General features: G+C 40.1%; 1 protein-coding gene across 20 annotated transcripts in view; it reads left to right on the top strand.

Moving 5' to 3' along the window:
- SORBS2 (sorbin and SH3 domain containing 2) overlaps positions 1-23238 on the top strand; it is a 226850-nt gene that overhangs the window by 5124 nt on the left and 198488 nt on the right. The window contains exon 1 of one of the 20 annotated variants that reach the window (XM_055384925.2): positions 12633-13616. The exons of the other annotated variants lie outside the window; for them this stretch is intronic. The gene's annotated coding sequence lies outside the window, so the exon portion shown is untranslated. Of the gene's footprint in view, positions 1-12632; positions 13617-23238 lie in introns of those variants that run through there. 20 annotated transcript variants of the gene reach the window in all.

The raw sequence follows: 23238 nt of genomic DNA, 5'->3' as shown, positions 1-23238 counted from the left end.
GGTAATGTTCTCATTATATTTTCTGATTTCTCTTTATATATTCATATTATAATTTAGGGAAACTTATTTTTAATAAAGAACATTATCTGAAAGTTTCAGTGATATTTTGTTTTTTTTCTGTTCATTTATACGGTTGCCTACTTATTAAATTTTTGATTTTTTAAATTTAATCAGAAATTCAGTTTTTCTCTCTTCCCTCTGAGATGTTTTCCCAGTGGTTAAAGTAAATTACAAGTCTTATAATGAATTATATCCTCTGCTTTGAATGGGAGAGTTCATCCAATCCATTGTTAGAAATAATTCTTCTTTTCAGGTTCCTTGTCCTAGTACATTTTTTCTGGAATAGTTGAATTTGAGGACAGGGGCAACATAAACCCGTCAGGCTCCAAATCTTCTGATGTTCTATTCAATTCAGCATCCCTCAGAGACTAATATAGCTGCAAGGATTAGCCGCAAGGAGTCCAACAAACTATAGCAAAAACAGGCTTCTAGCCAAGAGCTGTGCCATTCGTGAAGATCCTCTAAGAGTACAAGCATGGGATGCCATGAAGAATGGCAAGTGTTTTAAATGCACAGAAAGAAAAACATATTCAAATGAGATTTTGGCTATGTTGGAGAAAATTTATTAGTATAAATATTCATTCTAGGCTCCTGTAAACAGAAGTCCCTGTACTTACTTCTCGCTGAGGACAGCCAGCTTCTCAGAGGCACTGAGTCCTCTGAAGAGGTGACACCACAGAGGCAGCAGCCTGGCTGGTGGAAATGTGCTTCATTAAGCCTTCGGCTGCATGGAGAATCCTCTTCCACCTATTGAGAGGAGTCAGCGACTTCTGCCTCACTGGGTCTTTTTAATACCAGATATTTATACTTCATACAGGTTGCCTACACTTTATGCTACTAAACAACAAAAGTTTGAGAAAGCAACGCTTGGCTGCTTAAAAATGAGCCTTTTTGGTAGATTATCAAGATGCCTTCACACCTAATTATTTCAGTTCTCTGTGCTAAAGTTAACGAGGGAAAGGAGATTAGATACCAATAACCTCAGCTGGTCTTGTGCTATAACTGTGTCATCTGGTGAAGTGTTTGAGCACTTTCCAAAATGCGCGCATTTAACCTGTCAGATGTATTCTTGCACTATAGTAAATACTACGTATTTTAGTTTGCTCAATATCCCAAAATCGAGGTTTCAAAATTTTTATAGCATAGTATTACTAGTAGTTAAGAGGAAAATTGTATAACTGCTTGGTTGCTCTGCTACAGTGTGAATAGACCGGTGTTGTTGGATGGACCTAGAGCGCCAGGCTTAAACCAGTTTACGCAAAGGGAGGTCAGGAGAGTGGTGAATGGCAAGAGAATGGAAAACGGTACAGGTTACTTCTGCAGAACAAAAGTTACAGGGAAAGCTTGACTCGCTTTAGAATGGCAGCCGGAACAGAGAGGCCCTCAGCAAACAGGTCAACATACTGCATATTCAGTCAGTATTTGCTGAATGAATGAACGGCTTACAGCAATCAGATCTTCCCCGGTGTTGTGCTAATGCCAACACATGATTAGAAAGTGCTCTTTGAATTTACAGATAAAGTGACAATTCAGACATTTTGCTGATTTTTAAAAAATCATAAAACAAAGGAGAAGAAAAAACACATGAAAATTTAAAAAGGCTATTATTAAAAATATATATATATAGTCTTCCTGGTGAGAAGCATTATACTTTAACAATTATATAAGACAGAAATATTACCAGAAGCATAGATAAAGCTCAAATGCAACACATCATATAGTGAATAATTCAGAAGATAAGAAAAACTGATTTCTAATCTCAATTTTTTTAAAGCCTCTTGGTACAGTCACATTCATCAAGAAATATAATCAACCTAAAGAGTTAAAATTTTCTTTTTTAAAATAAAAAAGAATAAGAAAGAAAAGTTTAAATCCAGAGTTATAAAATTGAAGATCTTCATTTTAAGGCTTTAGAATATAGTTGAACAGAGAGTTCAAGATAGAAAGAGGTATCAGTCTGGGAAGATATTTTCAAGTTAAAAAAAACCATAGAAGCTGCAAGACCTTACATAGTCAATCAAAATATCTGCTTCTGATTTAACTCAAGAAAACAATAGAAACCTATTAACTAGTATTCAGTCAACTACGCAAAAGATTATTCAAAAAACGTTCAATTTGTTCACTCCAAAAGATATTGATAATAATAATAATTTATATAGATTTTACTCTGTACTTGCTACTATCCCAAGAGTTTTATGCATATTAACTTTTAATGAAAAATCTGGAAAATCACAAAATCTATAAGTATAATACCAAATACTAAAAAGTACGGACTTTTAAGGACGTTTACATTGGAATTTCTCAGAAACATTTTCTGCAATCTTAAATTATTTCCCAAAGAGGGATTTAACATTGAATCGCTTTGTCTTAGATGCGCCGATACCACTTTACATATTGTATTATTTTTATATCATGTTAATGAAGTTTTTTGACGTGTCCAGTCTTTCCATGTGAAAGTGACCTCCACGAGAGAGCAGTCTTGTTTACGTGTTTTTACCCACCATCTTGCCATGTCCACTATCAAGAGTGAACGAAGGATGGGTGAGTAACTAGGCCAAGTAGGTTATTGTAACAAATAAAATTCACACCCGAGGAAAGGGACCTGGTGAAAGCAAGGTAACCTGTGTGTGGTTCCATGTGACTTTCATCAGGAGAAAACTGATCTGGTCTACATATCTTTAAATGTTCGTTTTGTTATGGGTTTTTTGTTTGTTTGTTTTTGGTCAGTATGCTTTTTGGGTAAAACGCTAAGCTAAATATCAAAGCAATCCTTTTTAAGGCATTGAGACTTTTTCAACGGAGGAAATCATGACGCAACCAAAAATGATTTGGCTCATTTAAACCACTTGTAGAATTTTTCCTCCGAATTTAACCTTTTGAGCAACTTAACTACATATGAGTTATGTCTGACAGTTAAGAAAAATAATAAAAATATGAGAAGGTATACTTATCTTCTTTGTCAGAGAAACCATATCTGTTTTGGGAAAAGGGCTGTCTTAGGGCAATAACTCAGATGACTGATAATATATCCTAAATTCTTTCACACTCACTTTATTTAGAAACATAACTTTTTATATGATATGTGTTCTGAAATCCGATTATATCACTCACTGACTTCCTTTCCACCATAGATTTAATTTTACAGGACTAATATAACTCATTTATATAATGATTAATATGGCTTTTTTAATTAAAAAAATCTTCCTTCTAAAGTGTGCCAAGGATTTTGACTACATTTTAAATTAATTTTTAGATTTATTGGCAGAAGAGCAGAATTACCATCACCCTTATGTTGTAAAAGTAAATGACAATCAAAGCCATAAATAATATAGTTTAGTTTGAAAAACCACCTTCCTGTTGACCCGAAGTCCCAAATGTCCTGTCAGTGCTTTATATTGACAGTTATCTGGTAAAATGATTGGATCTATGTATTATTATGTGGCATAATATTACATCATAATGATTTTGAACCCTAAGCTTGTGCTTCCTTTGAAGATCGAATTAGGAAAACATACCCTTAAAACTGTGCCTCACTTTTTTTGGCTCTGGTATTTAATTTTGCAACTGTCAAGAACAAAAAGATTATGATCAGAAAATTATGTTTCCTGGGGAATGTTCTGTTAATGAATTGCCTCATTCCCAGGCTCCTCAGTCATGGTATTGCATTCTGCCTTTAGCCCAGCCTGTGAGAAGAGGTGCTGGATTTGCATGGTGCAGAAAAGGCCTGAGAGGAGGAAAGAACAGGAGCATAAGGACAGGACCCAGAAGGACTCTGGCCCTCTAAGTATTTGTTACCAATGGGATCACTCAACCACTAGAGCTTTTGAGTTCAGTAGGAATTAGGAAAAGTGTTGCTTTGAAATTTAAATGTTTCTGCTTCCAACCAAAAGCAAAGCATTGGAGAAATCTGCATGCACTCTAGCTAACCCCTCAGAGAGTGAAAGAGTATTTTATCTGGTCAACAAAACAGAATGGCCTCTTGTTGATTGACATGGAGCAATATCACCCGTTTAAATGTCAGATTATTAATTTGTCAGTGCATTCTCTTGGGAAATAAAATCAGAATTTCATCTGGCAAGTGTCATGACAGGTGACATATGATTTTTAAGACTATCACCAAAAAACTATATCTGCCCAATATACAGATCAGTACCATGAGTTCCTAAGTGCCAAGTGGCCCACAGTATCTGGAGTTTCCCCTCCTGGTAGATGGGCTTGAGCAGGCAATGATGAGTTCTCTGCTGTCCTCTTCCAGACCTTGAAGACTGTTGTCCCATTTGTTAGTATGTTAGTGTAAGTTAGCTGATTGTATTCTTTCTAATTTGTTTGGTATTGAAAAGATGGCCTTGATAGGGAAAGTAGAGTGAGAAAGACCTAAGTTCTGGGTACAACTTAACGAGTGGCCAGACCCAACTGTGGATGTCGAAGTTGTAACTGTATATTAAAAAAATGATACTTGCATTTTCATATAATTTACTCATTCATTTATTATACATCCATCAAGGACTGGAGGAAAAGATGAGAGAATAAGCCAGGAAGCCATTGAAAGAGCTTACAATTTAGTGCAGGAAGACAGGAACACTAGTTACTGTAATTTAAGATAGAAGGTGATGGAGTGCTATAAGGGAGATATAATCGATGCATTTATTTATTCCTTCAAAAGACATGTGCGGAAGTAACTTATACAATAAAGAAACTCTTTGATCGTCTCAAGCGATGGAGTTCCAGAAGATGATAATAAATTGCTCAGAGAATTGAAGTTTCTTAGAGGATCGGGAAAGATGGATTAGAGAAAATGGTATTTTAATTGGGGCTTGAACAAGGTGGGATTTTGACAATAGTGTGGAAAAGCAAGCTTTGTAGCATCAAGAATTGTTTTATATAACTCACATGTATTTGGCACCCCCTCAGTGCTTTCATGTAAATTGGTGAGTCTGGCTCAACAGCCCTGGGAGGTATGCACTATCATCACTGTTCCACATGAGAAAAGAAGAAACTGAGGCTCAGGGAAGTGCTCATTGGGTTTTACCTGTTACGAGTCAGTGGCCAACTTTGAGATGAACTTTTTGAAAAGAACTTTGTTCTTGACAGTTGCTAAAGTGCTGAGATTAAAGCACATGGAAAGATTAAGAAATGTATTTACAACTCAAGAGCATCACACACACACGCACGCACACGCACACACACAGAGAGAGAGAGAGAGATGATTCAGTTAAAAAATGGGCAAAGGGCCAGCATAGATAGTTTTCCAAAGAAGACATACAAATGGCAAACAGACGTATGGAAACGTGCTCAACATCACTAAGCATCATGGAAATGCAAGTCAAAACCACAGTGAGACACCACCTCACACCTGTTAGGATGGCTATCACCAAAAAGTCAAAAGATAACGAGTGTTGGTGAGGATGTGGAGAAAAGGGAACCCTTGTAAGCTGTTGATGGGAATGTAAATTGGTACAGACATTATAAAAAATTGTGCAGAGTTTCCTCAAAAATTACAACCAGAACTACCATATGATCTAGCAACTCCACTTCTGGATATACATACAAAGGAAAGGAATAAATATGGAAACAACCTCAGGACCTGTCCATGGATGAATGGATAAAGAAAATGTGGTGTATATACACACAATGGGATATTATTCAGCCCTAAAAAAGAAGAAAATGCTGCCATTTGCAACAGCATACATATGAGGACATTGTGCTAAGTGAAACAAGTCAGACAGAGAAAGACAAATACTGTATAATCTCACTTATATGTGGAGTCTAAATGTTGAACTCATAGAAACAGAGTCGAATGGTGGTTGCCAGGAACTGGTGGCGGGAGGAAAATGAGGTCAAATGGCACAGACTTTCAGTTATAGGACAAATAAGTTCTGAGGATCTCATGCAGCATGGTGACTGTAGTGAATAAAACCACACTGCACACTTGCAGCTTGCTAGGGGAGTAGATCCAAATGTTCTTACCATCCACCAAAAAGTTAACGACAAGAAGTGATCACCAACTTGATTGTGGTGATCATTGCACAGTACATGCATGTATCAAAGCAGCCCGTGGTTCACCTTAAATGTCTGCAGCTTTGTCAATTATACCTCAATACATCTAGGGAGAAAATGGAGTATGTTTTTAAGGGTATGGAAGCAACAGGTACAATTAGGAAATAAAAGGATGGAGGGGGCCCAGCTAAGAGAGCAGGAAGAAAAGAGGAGAGAGGGAGAGAAATGAAGAAAGAGCTAAGCCCATGCACAGCCCTGGGGAAGGCACCAGCAGCAGAGAAGAAAGCTGCAAGGGAAGCAGGGCTACCCCAGGGGCAAGATCCCAGGGAGGACAGCAAAGAGATAGGCCCAGGGACTGAGGACAGCCCAGCTCACAGAGGGGAGACTGTGACCTCTGGGACACTAGAATGAATTGAGCAAGTGAGCTCCACTCCTGAGAGCCAGAAGGACAGTCAGGGAAGTTCCCAGCGGATGCCCAGGAACGGCACTGACTCACACTCTCCTCCTTCATATGCTGGGTCTGAAAGTCAAAGACGCATTTAAAATTATTACTATAAATCTCTATGACTTAGAAAGTCTGACATAGGTGAGATTTCTTGGATTCAGTCTTTTTCATTCAGGGGAATATGTTATAGGGTGATTGCTAGTGGTTAGAAGCATGGACTTTTTGTGTTTTTTGTGTTTTGAGATGGAGTCTTGCTCTGCCGTCCAGGCTGAAGTGCAGTGGCATGATCTTGGCTCACTGCAACCTCTGCCTCCCCAGGTTCAAGCAATTCTCCTGCCTCAGCCTCCTGAGCAGCTAGGATTACAGGCGTGCACCACCATGCTCAGCTAATTGTTGTATTTTTAGCAGAGACGGGTTTCACCATGTTGGCCAGGCTGGTCTCAAACTCCTGGCCTTAAGTGATCCGTCTGCCTCAGCCTCCCAAAGTGATGGGATTATAGGAGTGAGCCACTGCACCTAGAAACATGGACTTTGGACTCACACATTGTCGGGTGGGAGTTCTGGTTTAGAAAGCTGATTGCAGTGAAGTAAGCCGAGGTACGAAACCCTCTATGCCACAGCTCCCTCATCTAAATGAGTGTCACCATAGTCCCAGGCATTAAAGGCACATGTGTTGGATGTTGATGAGAGCACTGCATCTGACGCAAAGAAGGTCTCACAGACGTCAGCCACTACTGGTGTTGGTTGTTCCTGGGAGTTTATAGAAAGACTCTCTTCCAAATTCCTGTGCTCTAGTTACTTGTCTCTAAGTAAACTCTGGAGTCTTGAGAAGCCATGTACATGTGTAGTTTAAGGGATGGGCGGCTGCTTCTGCCACTCTTCAGGGAGATCTAGGCACCACTACAATTCGTGTGAAGTGTAAGTCTCAGCGACCTCAGCAGGACTCTAATGCTCATCCTACCATTTGCAGTGTTTGATCTGTGGTGTTAAAAGACTCAGGCTTCTCCTTTTACATAGTATTTGTTAGAAAACTTCCCACTACCCGGTTTGCTACCACTATAGCCAATGTCACTGGGCATCTCACAATTCTCTGACTGTAGCTGTTACAACAGCATCAATACGTTCTCTAAAATGCAGACAATGGAAAGGAGTTGCTAAATTTGTCAAACTTTAAGTGAATCTCATGCTTATTTTTTTGGTATGTTAGGTGGCTCTTCTTGGTGGAAGGCTCACAACCTGTAACTGACTCCAGAGCTTCTGCTTACCAGTTCCAGAAAACTAGGTTTAGACTATTTCCTCTGAGCATTCCTTCATGTGCTTTTATGAGGCTAAGTCTCCTTCCCTATTTCCAAGATGGATACTTCGGGAAGGTAACATGTTCTAGTTCTCAAATTGATGTCAGTACATTTATGTTACTTTCTTCTCTATTTTTGGAGCAGTGAGGGAATAATGGGAATTTATACAAATAAAGCACATGAGTATTTCAAGTTCAAAAAAAGAAGACAGGCTTCTGGGTGGATCAGGTCAGTGGGCAGATGGTGATGCTGTTAACCAAAATGGGAATGGAGAAGACCTGTTTTGCTTCGTTTTTGATATCAGGGCGAAAACGTTTAGACATGTAGAACTTTATATCTTTGCTGGAAACACTGGTAGGCAGTGAGCAGTGCTGTTCTGGGTATCAGAAAGAATGGGGCAAATCAGGGCGTCACATGTAGCCTAATTCAAGATATGGACTGACGGTTGCATATAGCTTAATTAAGCATATATACTAGCTTTCGAGACGCTTTTTTCTGATAAGAACATGTTTGATTAATAAGACTATGATGATGTATTTTAAGTCACTCTGCAAAGAAAGATCCACATTTTTTAAAAATGAGGCTTTTTAAAAAGCTATTAAGTGTAGTTGCTAAGTACACTTAGGTTAAATGTTGAAACTGCCTCCACAAGTTTTTTCTGCTTGTCACACATGAATTTTAAAAGCAACTCATAATCTTTTTTTCTTTGTTTAAAAAAGTAATACAGGATTTGACTGGCCTAAATGTCATTATCAGGAAGAAATAATGCAAGTTAAAAAAACCCAGGATATTGGGCCAATTTTAGTGATTTTATAGAGTTTGATATTGAGCAAAAGTTATTTATTTTATGTTGAAGTTGTTAGAATTGCAAGTTTATTCTGGAAAAAATAAATAAGGATTAAGATGATACATTATCCTAAAGAGTGGTGGGAGGATTGAATGGATTATGTATTCTAATTGTGTAGGGTGAGGTCTGGCGTGTGGGAGATGCTAAACAAATGTGAGCAGGCATTACTATCATTCTTGGTGTATGCATGAGTTCATGTAAAAGGCACATACTGTGCACCTCTGATTCTCCAGGCTGCGTATGTTCAGTGGTGACTAGTCGACTTGCTACTCTTGGTGACTGTTCAGTCTTTGGGATGAGGGAGCGGAAACTGATAATCCCGCAGCATCACAAGTGCCGAGGCAGAAGGAAGGCACAGAGTAGAGCGTGACTGACCCTTCTAGGCAACGTCAGTGTGTGCATGGTGAAGGCAGGGGCTTTAGATGGAGAAAGCATTGTCTGCAGGTGAACATGGCGTGAAAGCACATTGCAGGCTGGATGGTGCGTCTGGAATGTAGGAACAGTAGGGAGAACCGGGCGTGGGGTGCTGTGGGGAGCATAGAAGAGCTTTGCAGTCACATAAAGTTGGAATTCACTCCCAGCTCTGTATTGCTAACTTGGTCTTGGGGAACAGGCTCCTGGGCTTTTCCTGACCCCTATTTCCCTACTTAGGGGGAAGAGATAATAGCACTTACATCTGAGTATTATCATTAGGATTAAATGAGATTACTGCAAAATGACCGGCGTAGCGCCTGGCATGTCAGAGGCAGAATGACTGGCCACCCGTGCCTATTTTTGTCATCAGCATCAGGATCATCATCATGTTAAGTAGTTTGGGTTAATTCTTTAGGGAAAAAAAAAAAAGAGAGAAAGAGAGAGAACCATTGGAGCTTCTTTACAGAGGAAAAGTAATGATCATATCTGTGGGTGAAAAATATATAACTGGTAACAGTATCATATTAAATGAAGAGCACAAGAAAAGATTACGAAATGATAGTGTCAATGAATTCGACAAGAGGAAAACTTGGGCATGAACTAAGGTGACGGGGCCGGGAGAAATGAGCGAGGGATGTAATCAGTCAAGCCCTGCTCTGTGTCAGTCGCTCTCCCAAGTGTCTGGAACGCATCTGAAACAGTGTCTGCCAAACAGTCTTCGACACAGACAGTTCTACCCGAGTGCGGTCCTGCGTTGCTAGAGGCGCATGGGATGCATAGAGTGAGGGAAATCTGGGGGTACCCGTGGCTTGTGGAGGAGCCTCTGAGGTTTCTCTGAAGAAGTGCGTGAGGTGGGGCCTAAGAATATGTCCACATTCGCTCTGTAAGCTGCCCAGCCCCACCGTGACCAGGGAATAATAGTGTGGCCACAGAGCCCAAGCATGCCCAGCCCTACCGTGACCAGGGAACAGCGTGGCCACAGCGCCCAGGCATGCCCAGCCTCACCGTGACCAGGGAACAGCGTGGCCACAGCGCCCAGGCATGCCCAGCCCCACTGTGACCAGGGAATAATAGCGTGGCCACAGAGCCCAGGCATGCCCAGCCCCACCGTGACCAGGGAATAATAGCATGGCCACAGAGCCCAGGCATGCCCAGCCCTACCGTGACCAGGGAACAGCGTGGCCACAGCGCCCAGGCATGGAGCGATGGATTCTATATAAATCTTCAGGGCCCTGGGAGCCATTGGTATGGCTGGAATGCAGGATGCCCGATATGGAGAGATAGTGAGTAAAATCGAGCAAGCAGACCACAGCCAGAGGGCAGGGCAACTGTGAGACATTTCAAGCAGGAAGGTGAAATAGGATTTCCTTTATAAGACAGTTACTCTGTTGTGAGAGCACCACTGAGGTAGGGTGGGAATGAATTCAAGAATTTCACATAGGGCCAGGTGGGGTGGCTCACGCCTGTTAATCCCAACACTTTCAGAGGCAGAGGCAGAGGCAGGAGGATTACTTGAGCCCAGTAGTTTGAGACCACCCTGGGCAACATAGTGAGATCCCATCTCTACAAGAAAATTAAAAAAAAAATAAGGGAATTTCCTGTAGGAGGACAGTACAGTAATCCAGGAAGAAAAGATGAATGGCTCAGCTGGGACAGGACAGTAGGGCTGGGGGAAAAGTGCTGGCGTGGAGAGATTATGGAGACAGAACCAAAGTTCTCAGTTGGCATTTGGGAGTAGAAGCAGGCTATGGTTTAATCACCAGATTTCTGTCTTGGGAAAACAAGATATGGAAAAAGTGTTTTGGGGGAAGAAGATAGTGAAATTGGTTTGAGACTTTCTGAGATGGAGATGTAGGTGGAACACTTAGGTGGATATGTGGTTTTAAAAAAAAATGTCTAGACCAATAGAAATATATTGAGCAGCAAAGAGAAGCCACCTATGTAATTTTTAATGTTCTATCAGCCACATTTTAAAAAGTAAAAGGAAACAGAGGACACCAACTTTTATAATATTTTTAACCTAGTACAGCCAAAATATTATGATTTCAACAAGTATAAAAAATAGTAATGATTTCCTTGACATTCTTTTTTTTCTCATCTTGTGTGTATTTTGCGGGATAACACATCTCAGTGCAAGCAAGGCAAGTGCCCGGGAGCCACATGTGGCCCGTGGCTGCCATGTAGACCTTCAGAGAGAGGCTGGGCAGGAGGTGTCTGCTGGGGAGTGACTAGGATAAAAACCTTCTCTGAAGGTACAGATCAAAGATTGCTGAGGCAGGGAGGGTGCAGCGGAGGTGAGCTTGTCCCAGTGGCAGGAGAGAGGAAGGAATTGCCGAAGCTGCCCTGACCTCTTTCTTCTATTTTTGAGAGTGTAGGATGTGAGATTGAGTCTCAGAAATTTTGGAAACTTTGTTTATCTCTGTTGAAATTTACCCAACAAGAATCTGCTATATAAATTTGCAGGGCCCAGCGAAAGATGAAAAGGCAATTCCAAAAGTATGATGAATAAGTTATAGATGATGACAGCAGGGTATCAAACAGAACACCTGGCCGTTCTAAGCACAGGGTCAGGTGCACATGCTCAGTTTGCAAGCTCATGAAGCCCGCCTATACACACTACTTGTGTTTTTAGGCATCATCTGTGAACACTCTTGCCTACTGTGAATCAAACACAGCTTACTTAGTGAGATGATTAATGACTTTGAGTTACTGTGGGGTATTGCTGCTGGGAGCCACTCTTCCTGGCTGGAGGTGAAAGCAGCTTCTCCCCAGGCCGGAGGTCTGGGTGCACCAGTCCTGTTATATCCTTCCCACATTCCTCACGTAGGCAGGACTTCAATCATGCTCAGACACCATCGCCCTGACCCTCAGTCACACACCCAGGACCTCAGTCATGCCCAGAAGCATCATGTCAAGGGGAACCACCGAGTCCCCAGCCTGCTAGAAATCTGGCAGCTCCTCATTATCATTCTACTTATAGAAATTCCTCTTTCTCCACACCTTGTCATGGTAAAAGCATCCAACATGGATGCTTTAGATTGGGCTTCCTCAGAGGGGTGGGGGGGAGAACTGGACCCAGGAAACACCATCTGAATTCCCTGAGATCAGCAGGATATTTAGAGAGTTGAGGCTGGGCCATGTATCTGCAGTTCTTGTCCCAGAACAATGCTTGAAGACACCTTATTTAGATTTTTATATTTGTGGCTGTGACTGCAACTCCCCTGCCTTAAAAATGTAAATTTAATGATCACTTTCAAACTTTCCCTGTAGTACATTATTTATGAACATAGGACCTGCCTCCCTGAATAGCACCAAGCACCCATGGCTCAGACACTCATCAGTGGGGCCGTGCCCCACCCACTGCCTGGATTTCCTCCTCCTCCTCCTCCTCCATCTCTCCACTCTCTTTCTGCTGCCCTCTCTCCCCACCCTAATGTCATTTCTTTACCTGGTTATTTTTAAAATCCAAAAAATAATTTGAAGTGACATTTGTTATACTTAAGAAACAATTTTATGTCACCAATGTTTGGTCACTTAGTTTTAAAAGTCAGTAAATAACAGTATTTTTTTTTTCTTTTAAAAAAGAAAGTAAAACAAGTGCTTTTTGACGGACTTTCCCTTTGTATGTGCCTTGTCAAAGGCAGGGCTCCTCCAATTCTGCACCAATGTCCTTCCAATTTTGCAGGACAGGAAGGGGCAGGCCGGGCAGGAGCCTGCGGGGACCAAGGCCCAGTCATGGATTTAGCTTTCGAGGAGGTGTGGCCGCTGCCATGTGACTCCGTATCTTTCAACCACAGGCTTGGTCTCTGTAAAAGAAGGATGCTGTGCATAGATCATAGGACCAATCGTTCTCTTATATGAAGTAATTTGTGCAAAGGATACCTCACAGGGCCTGGCACATAACTGGCTCTCAGTCCATAATAACTTCATCATCAATAAAAAAAATCCCCAGAGATGGAAAGGAAATCTTTGGCCCAGACACGCTTTGTTTTATCAAGATCTCCCAGAGGTATTGACCAAACAAGGCTCAACTGGGTCAAAAATAAAAAAATACACAGAATAAAAATAAATTTCCATAACAGATAAATAAAAATCTTCTTAATATACAATCCATTTGACTTTCCGTGATCATGTTGTTCTTAAACTGTTGAAGTCCAACTTAAAACTCAAAGAAACTTCATTAGAGTATAACAAACACACTCTTGTATCTTCTGGTCCCAATTAATTACATTGCACTAAGGCAAACTAATCGTCTGGAGATAAATTATGTGGAGTATTCACGGCAAAAATGATGATAGGATAGAATGTGGGAGCTCACTGTTTTCTAAAGGCCTTATTCCCAAAGAACAGCCATCCTGCCATTGCCTAGGCTAATAGAGACTGCAGTGCCACAATCCTGAAGCACTTGCTTAAGAATGCATCATATCATCTTTTCCCAACAGAATTTGGATTTACCTGCTTAACGGTGTTTTTCTTGGGCTGATCTAAAATGAGTCTTCACATCACATGGTATTGGAGTTTTGCGATCTGCAGGGTTAGTTAAGAAAGTAAAATAACAGTAAGTATTCTTATAAATAATAATAATGGCCACCATTCATTCAATGCACACTGTGTCAGGCAGCGAGCCAAATTCTTTAAATACCTCTCATTGACTATTCACACAAACGCTCTGATGAGAACATTATTCTCATTTTACAGAAGAGGAAACAGGCGCAGAGAAGTTAAACAACTTGCACAGGGTCACACATGTGGGGAAAGTGGGATTCCAGCTTGAGTCGGCCACATTCCAAACCCTGCACTTTCAACAGTTTTCTAGACTGCCCATTTGTGGGAACTACAGATCAGCCAAAAGAAAATGTTACATTTCTCATTTTATCATTCTCTCTGTATTTTTTGCTCATGGGCTCTATGGAAACCGTTATTTATAAGTGAACACCAAATTTCCGTATCCTCAAGATCAGAAATAGCACGACAATAAAAAGAGGGAGGAAGAAAAAAACAGTCTAGGATGTCAACAATTTTTTTTCTGAAGTTTTTATTTTCTTCTCTTTGCTTGTTCATATTTTCTTTCCTTCCTTCCTTCCCTTCTTCCCTTTCTTCCTTCCTTCCTTCCCTCCCTCCCTCTCTCTCCTTTCTTTTCTTTTCTTTTTTTTTTTGATGGAGTCACACTCTGTTGCCCAGGTCGGAGTGCAGTGGCATGATCTCAGCTAATGGCAGCCTCTGCCTCCTGGGTTCAAGCAATTCTCCTGCCTCAACCTCCTGAGGAGCTGAGATTACAGGCACCTGCCATCACACCCAGCTAATTTTTGTATTTTTAGTAGAGACGGGGTTTCACCATATTGGCCAGGCTGGTTTCAAACTCTTGACCTCAGGTGATCCTCCCATCTTGGCCTCCCAAAGTGCCAGGATTATAGGCGTAAGCCACCACGCCATCCCATATTTTCTAAATCTACTTAACGTTATGAAAATTTCAAAATAAGGATATGTATCTAGAATGGGGCCAAAGGAAATTTAGGTAGCACCAATCATGTTTAGACATCTAACTAGGATGCCACAAGACTAAGCAATAGAAAACAAATTTTTAACCCTCTGAATATAAACATTTTGTCAATTTCCATTATCAAAATTTGCATCAATTTTAAATTGGGACATTATTTAGAAGCTGTCCCATTAGAAAACTGATCATCACCAACTTGATCTTCAACGCCAGGGGGCCTGTCTGTTTACTGGCAGTGGTGGTTTTACCCCTGGATTAAGAATGATTAGCTCTACTTTGGAACCAAATACAGTTCACATGGAGTTTAAAGGGAATCCAGAGTCTTGTGGCTCTGTACATGTTGAACAATTTCCCTTTGTTGACTATTAGCACTCTGATCTAAAGAAGAAAACGGTTACTCTGACGGCATGTACTTGTGGGGGAAAAACAATCTTATTTTTTTCACATTTTTAAGAGAGTATCTAGTGTGACAAATATCAAGTATGAGCACTCACTTTTATAATAAATTCCATGTTGCAGATTAGTCCTAACATGCTAGGTGAAAGAGTTCACCCAAGGCACTTAGAGTAAGAAAAATAAAAAACAAGTCAAGAGGTCATCTTCAGAACATCCACTGTTTACTATAAACACTGTACAGCCTCACCTTGGCTGGCTTTGTACATCCATTATTCCATCATTCACTTTTCTCCACTGTGAGCTAGGTTTTTTCTATGGGGCAGGCACTGTGCTATATGAATAAAACAGAAGTCATGGCCCTCCTGGACCTTCCACATCCAAGGTCTATGTACACCTTATATCTGAAGCTAACTTGCCCAGCTCACAAACATGAGTCTGTACAAACAAAACAAGATCATATGAAGTGCAGAAAAGCTTTTTCTTAAACATTTAATGTATTCATAAATGTATTGCCCATATTTTGTTCTTATGTGGGTGGTAAATTTATACTTACCATTGCATGGTAATAAAATGTGACATGTGGCAAAAATGTGCTCATTCTAATTTAAACAGATGTAGGTTTTAAGTATTGAAAATTAGCATACTTTCCCAAATTAGTACTTAGAGAAACTTTTTAAATTGTTTATGAAAAGTGGCATTTTAATAAGCCTCATTACATTGCCATGCTCTTAAAAGCACATTCATATATTTTATTATTTTCCCCCCATACTCATGATTTTCTACTCAATGTTCACATTTTTCAGAGAACAGAGAGTATGGAATATTCATAGCTAAGTACCAAAATCAGCCTTCCTTTCCACTGACACAATGTGGAACAGGAATGCAATTTCTGTGGTACAGAGTCAATGCTGAGTGACAAAATTGGATCATTTCAGAAAATGTGATCAGGGAATCTTGAATTGTTCCCTAAATAAAGCCAGTTGTTTAGTGATAAACATATTTTAGAGTATTTGTCTGTGAGATGAGAGATGCTTTCTTATCAGACCAGTGGACTAGTTTATGAATAATGAAGTTAACATTCTTAGAATTGAAATAATAGTTTCTTTTACATGAATAGACCATCTATTTATATATGTCTGCACAAATAAATTGAGTAAAATATGAGTTCATAGATTTCTTGGCTCTTTTAATGTGAAAATAATTCCAACTGTAGAGTCGCCCAGCTCCTCAGGTACCTTGTAATGATCCCTGAAGTTTAGAGTCCTTATTCATTGGAGGAAGCTATTAGTACACATTCAACAGATAAGTGGCAAAGATACATGTATTGTACTTGTAGAGCCAAGGTGGTTATCATGTGAGTGAGAATTGGGAATGTTTTCGCTATAATATGTCTTTTTGAGTGTGGCCACTAATCAGTTTGGGTTAATAGACTGATCGAATAATACATCATTATTTTTGTGTTTTACATCTTACCCCAATGCTAGCTACTCTCAGGACAAAGTTAACATAACCACTGAAGCAGTGAGTGGAGATAAGTGTAGTTTAAAAAATTTTTTTCATAGCAAATGTGTTGTGCGCAGATGACTGTCTTCTCATATCCTGAATAAATCCAACACTATGCTATACAAAAAAAAAAAGAAAAAAGAAATAAAACTCCAGATCTCTTGCCTCCTCAAAATCTGTGAAATTAGAGACATGTTTCAACAGCCTAGAAATTAGCAAGGACCATTCATGAACTTTTTAACTACAGTAGATATATTGTTTCTCAGTGAAACAGATAATGGCAAATGTAGCCCATGGAGGCACTGCTCCAGTTGATTTGGAAACAGTACAAGAGTTTCTAAGTATTTATATAGGTAGGAAGAAACTTAGGGTCAAACTCATTTCCAAATGCACTAAAACAGTGAGAAAATGGTCAAGAAGCAAGAATAGCAGCAAAATTACCTAACAATACCTCACCTGGCACATTTTCAAAAACTTCTAATGCTTAAAAGGAGTTTAATGAAATATTGCGTTAAAAATCAAGAGAATTAAAATGTTATAATGGCTCTCTTGAATGATTCTGTTGCAAAAAAATGGTATATTCTGAGGACACCAATGTATCCATTTAAACACAAAAATAGAGGAGACTATAGAATGAAATTATGACTTTATTTGCTAAAATTATATTTAATAATTTATATTTAAACATAAGAAATTATATTTAATTTCTTGATTATATATAAATATATTCCATATTTGATAAGCAATTACTCTATTATCTAATATACAAGTATATATTAATTATACTTAAAAATATGATTTATTTCATAAATTATACTTTGCTAAATAATAAAATTGTTATGACTTTATTTTGAATAATTATTGCATAGAATCCCTGAGTACCTTTGTAGCTAATTCGAATCTGGATAAGGTGAGTGGAGATGAATGAGTATTAGGAGTTCTCTACAGGACTGCTTAAGAGTAGAAGGAAGGCAATCTCATTTCTCATGGAAAATGGAAATATCATATTAATGTCAAAGAAACACAAAAATAAGCTTTAACACTGGATCTTAAGCTGACTTTTGAGTGTTAAGAAAAAGAGCAATGCAATGTTGAAGACTTCACAAAAAAGAGTATAAACATCCCAAACAAAGATGACCCGACCTGGTCCTTGATCTGTAAGTCAAACGCCCCAGAGAATAATTGGAGCCCAGAGCGCAGGTGTGTTCTGCGGCCCAGGAATCACGTATTCTCCAGCTCATGTTCTTAAGTTTGTAGGTCGTGGCGTTTGTTAGTACTTGAATTTCCAGCACCCTTGTGGTTACCGAAAATAGAAGGTGGTACAGAAGTCCAATTTGGAGTCTCGAAGGTGTGTTCAAATGTGTGCAACTGTTTTTAAAATAGGCCAAGTGGATAGATCTTAATCTGTAAAACGAAAACAGAGTTCAAGTTACAGAATGGTGGAGACTCTGCAATTTAGAACCCACGTTTGGCCACAGTGATGGGCACCGTTGGTGAAGAGCTTTCCAATTCCTTCTTCTCTTACCCAACGTTATATATGCAAATAGAAGGGTGGCTTGAATTGAGTCTTTCTCTGTCTTTGCAGGTAAGATTCGTTACAGGGTATAATTATAAAATTTACCAAATAAGTATACCCTAATATAATGCTATAAAATGAAGTCAGCTGCAAGTTTCTCTTTTTCAGAAGTTTTACCAGCAAGCCTTGTATGAATAATTTCTCTCTGAGAATTATCTCATTTCTGAAGTCATTTTTCTAATTATCTTAAATGGTGCTATTCTCCTTTGATAGTTGACTGATTCTGAGATCACACTGCTGTACTTGAGTGTCTGGCTATGACTCGACTGAAATGTGCCTAATTTGAAACTTTGAAGCACCAAATTTTATTTGTTTTTCTTTTTAGGATATAGCCTATTAATTTCTTTCCCCCGCTGAATCCATTCTTACTAAAATTATTGCAAACCCCATTTTCTCTGTCGGTATCTCTTTTCTTTCTCTATGAAAACCTCTTTCTGTTGCTCCATTGATGCTACCACCTGATACTTCAATGAGTCTACGATTGCGAACAGCATTAACAGCTCATTTAGTTCATCAGGGGTTTGAATAGCAAGTCTCCAACAAAGCTGCTCCCAGGCAGAACAAAGCAGCAGTTGGTGCTGGAGCAGCCCTGGTGCTCACGGAACAGCCCGGCAGGACCCGTGGAAAGCCCTCTCCCATCTCAGATCTGGATCTGGAACATGCTGCCTGCGCCATGTGATGTCATTTGCCCATTCACTGCAACAATGTTTCTTAGACCCCGGCCCTGGTCATGGCTTTACCTGTAAAATCATCTTCTGCTCCCCAGTTTTCAAAATGTGTAGGGGATGATTACCAAGGTTTTGTAATGTTCTTTCCAGCTATGATTCAAGGTTAAATGAAAAGTAAGAACTATATACTCGTCCTGAAAGTCTCCAGACTAGACCCTATTTAAGAAATGCTGTAGAGAAATGGGCGGTAGGAACAATACGGGAAACATGCCCGCCCACAATCTGCATTGCTGGATTTAGCCATAAAACCCAAGAGTACCCAAAGTGGAGGCACTTAGGATAGGGTGGAGACAGATGGGAGGAGGGAGGCTCAGAGAGAAATGAGAAGACCTGAATTTTATATAAAAACTTTTGTAAATTAAAAAAGAAATCAGACAGAGCTCTCAGAAATCATAGGTCAAAGTCATTCAATCTTTCTACAAAGTAAAAAATAGAGAGGCTATATAGAAATAGTCCCATTTAAGGATGCTATTTATAATCCCCTCGGGTCGTATAACGGTTTCTCTGTCCCTTACAGCTTATCTTTCCCTTCTAAATATGTGTGTGAGGAAGATATTGTCTTTTACGTACTTTTTACTTAATCTGTTCCCCAATGCATCAGTTCAGTTTGTCCATGCCAGTCTCTCTTAACTATTTTCACTTAAACAAGTCAAGCCTGCTATTCATTATTGCTGTTGTTTGATCTTTCCATTCAAAGTATCCCTGTCTTGCTTTATTTGGTGTATATTCACTCAGTACATTCTAGCAACCAGCCACTGGGCTGGAAACTGGTTGTATTTTGTTTTTAAAGGAATCCTATCCTCAAGGACCCTGCAGTGTAGTAGGAAAAAGAGGTAAACAGCAACAACAGCCTACTGAACCCCTCCTCTGCAACCACTTGATGGAGTAGCCAATATTCATGCGAAGTCTCATTTAATCCTCTCAAAAACCTCCCAGAGAGGTAGATGGGGTTGTCTGCTATTTTTTTTTTTTTTTTGAGACAGAGCCTCAAAAGAAAAAAAAAATGGATGAACATCCAGATTGGAGTGCAGTGGCATGATCTCAGCTCACTGCAATCTCCACCTCCCGAGTTCAAGCAAATTCTCCTGCCTCAGCCTCCCAAGTAGCTGGGATTACAGGTACGCACCACCACACACGGCTAGTTTTTGTATTTTTAGTAGAGACAGGGTGTCACCATATTGGCCAGGCTGGTCTTGAACTCCTGACCTCAAGTGATCTGCTCGCCCCAGCCTCCCAAAATGCTGGGATTACAGGCATGAGCCACGATGCCCAGCCTGTCTGCTATTTATAGATAAGGAAATCCAGGCTCTGGGAGATTAAGTAACTCTCCTAAAGTGACATGGCTTGCCATGGGAGAAGCCACGCATTGAGACCAGCTGTGCCTGGTTCCAAACCCTCAGTTCTTTCCTTGGAATGTAATCACTGCTGCGATAGAGGGATACTTCTTCAATTACCATTCATTATAACCATAGTCAATCAATGTTAAGTTAGTGTGTATTTGTTTGTAACAAGGTGGATAGGATTATAACTCTGCTCCTCCCCCTGCTAGAGGAATGATAGACTCTCACAGGGCCTTACAAAGTCCATTCTTCTCTATTTCGTCCAGGTCATTTCTTTTAATGCCACTATCTTTCCTCTTTAGCCTTCTCTACTTACTAAATGAAGCAGTGATAATGCTGTTGCTCTAAGGAGACTGTTATGTCAATCATAGGACAAAGTGATTAGCTCAGATATGGGGATTTTCTTAATCCAGTTGTTTGACAGTCCCATGTATTCTTCTTTAAAATTAAAATAGAAAAAAAAAACCCAAAACATAAAACTTTGAATGTGCGCTATCTGAAATAAATGATAAGGAAATTAAATTCAATATCTAGGTGTGCCCAATGCATTTCATCTTCCCCAACAGCAAAGTAAAAGTCTCTATATTTTTGAAGATCAATTTGCAAATAATTTTTTTCCGTGTAATGTAAACAAAATGGTATCTAATGATTCCAGTGTGCCAGGTGTGGTTTTCCAGCATTATATTCTTCAACCCTCTTCTTAATGCTTTAAGGTAATGAACGATATTCCCATTGCTCAGATGAGGAAAATGAGGCTCAACGATTATGCCCAAACCAGGGAGCTAATTCGAGGAAGTACCAGAAACTTAACTCAGAACTCTTGATTCTCCAAGCCCATGCTCTTAAGATGATGATGGAAACAGCCTCAGCCAACACGTAGGGAGGGCCTACTGTGAGTTGCTGTTGTTTAAGAGCTTTGCATCTGTTAACTCATTTAAGCTTCGCAACAATTATGAGTCAAGGGCCACACAGTGCCTATTTGGTGGGTAAGAGAACTGAAGCCCAAGAAGATTGTAGCAGCCACAGAAGCTGGCAGTAATAGAGTTGGGTTTGATGGCGGCGGGTAAGTACAGACCACGCTCTCCATCATTACACTCTCACACAGCTCTTGGCAAATGTGACTAGAAAGACAAAATATTTACACAAGACTGTCTGTTATAAAACGGAATTGTTATGATTTATATTCATTTCTTCCATTCGTGATACTTAATCAGAAACCATGACACAGGAATGCTTAGAATAATTTTCATGTTGCCTGTGTATTTTAAACTTTGTTTAACTCTGAAAATTCACCGGCCACCTAATCAAACCTCTCTTCACCTCCATTATGACTGACAGCATTCACCATTTTAAGAAACCATAGTAAGATTCTTAAAGGTTTTTTGTGTTTTTTTTTAAACGCTCAAAGTCAATACCTTACGGCCTTGAATAACCTTTTCAAAATTGCTTTTCCTGTCCCGAGGACACATTTCATCTTCAATTTAGATTTAAAAACTCCCTAAACTCCATCGAAGCAACTCTGTTCAAAGCTCTCTGAACAATGATCTGGCAGTGTCCACCGAGAACAGAATAAACAATGCGTTCCTGTTTTGTGTTTCCTGTCGATCACTGCTGTGTTCTTATTTCTCTTGATATCACTGATCAGTAAATGGTAGTTTTAGAAAAAAGAGCCAACTACTTCACTATATTTAGAGTCAAACATATTCAAATGATGCAGCTCCCGGGGCGTTAGGCATGTCGGCTCATTTTTCACGGCAGATTTTGCTCCATTAGGAAATGATAATGGGCCAGAGACTTAATGCCACAACTGTTGTAAGCATTCGCTGTTGATGCCCAGAAGTTCTTTCAAAACTTCTGGAAGTATTTTTTAACTAATATCTTAATGGCAGGCCTAATAGTTTATTGCTGTCATTCAGCCAGTCTAATGTAAGGAAGGTTGTTTTTAGATGATTGTTTTGTTTCTGTTTCTAGCTTTCATGGAACAGATGACCTCAATACAGTCATTTCACCAGGTTGGGTTTGCCTCAAATATCAAGAAATCCCACGGACAGGTAGCCCAGAGTAGGTTCCTCTCTATCCTCTCTCCATCGCTGTATCATCTCTCCATTGCTGTATCATCTCTCCATTGCTGTATCATCTCTCTGTTAGCGTGCACCCCCACAGAATGACATCTGCATTTCAGTCTACAAAAAGAGGAGCAGAACAAGGTTAGAAAGAAAAGGACAGCCGGGCGCGGTGGCTCACGCTTGTAATCCCAGCACTTTGGGAGGCCGAGGCGGGCGGATCACGAGGTCAGGAGATCGAGACCATCCTGGCCAACATAGTGAAATGCGTCTCTACTAAAATACAAAAAATTAGCTGGGAGTGGTGGTGGGTGCCTGTAGTCCCAGCTACTCGGGAGGCTGAGGCAGGAGAATGGGGTGAACCCGGGAGGCGGAGCTTGCAGTGAGCTGAGATCCCGTCACTGCACTCCAGCCTGGGCGACAGAGCGAGATTCCGTCTCAAAAAAGAAAGAAAAGGACAAGGAAGCCCTCTTCTCGGGACGTTTAGTGTCGTTACTGTGCATGTGAAATTTTCAACAGGATGCCTTGCCTTTAGCTTATTGGTCAGAAACTGCAAGGAATCCTGGAAGGTCAGTTGTTAACTGGCCGTACTGTCAGGATTCTGTAGTGAGGAAGGCTGCAAAATGGATCCTCAGGAGGCAGAAGGAAGTGTCTACCACACCTCTTACCTACTTGACTTATTTTACAGAGTAATGAATATGGAAATAGTGACTTAATTGTAAAATAAAACATCAGACCGAACCTCAAACCGAAAATGATCCTCGAAGGAATTCTTGCCAAGAAAAAGAGGGCCCTTGCTAGAAGGTCAAAATGTGAGCATTTACTCTGATTCAGAGGGCAGCTTCCTGCCTCTCTGCCTGAATCCAAAATGTCCATCACTGCGGGCAGGATATTCCCTCTCATGCCTGCCACTGGAGACCAGTCTACTTCTGCTTACCCCGAGGGTCTGAACAAAGACTTCGCTTTTTTTTTTAAACTACAACGTGGTTACTGATTTCTTAATGTGTCTCTCCCATACCTTTTTGTTTAGTGGATTGACTTTGCTGGTTAAAGCATTCCCTTCCAGACTTCTCTATA

This window comes from Gorilla gorilla, chromosome 3 (assembly GCF_029281585.2).
Source record: "Gorilla gorilla gorilla isolate KB3781 chromosome 3, NHGRI_mGorGor1-v2.1_pri, whole genome shotgun sequence".
In the NCBI taxonomy this organism is placed as follows: Eukaryota; Metazoa; Chordata; class Mammalia; order Primates; family Hominidae; genus Gorilla; species Gorilla gorilla.
Note: the sequence above shows the minus strand (reverse complement) of the source record. Positions and strands in the feature narration are given on the sequence as shown.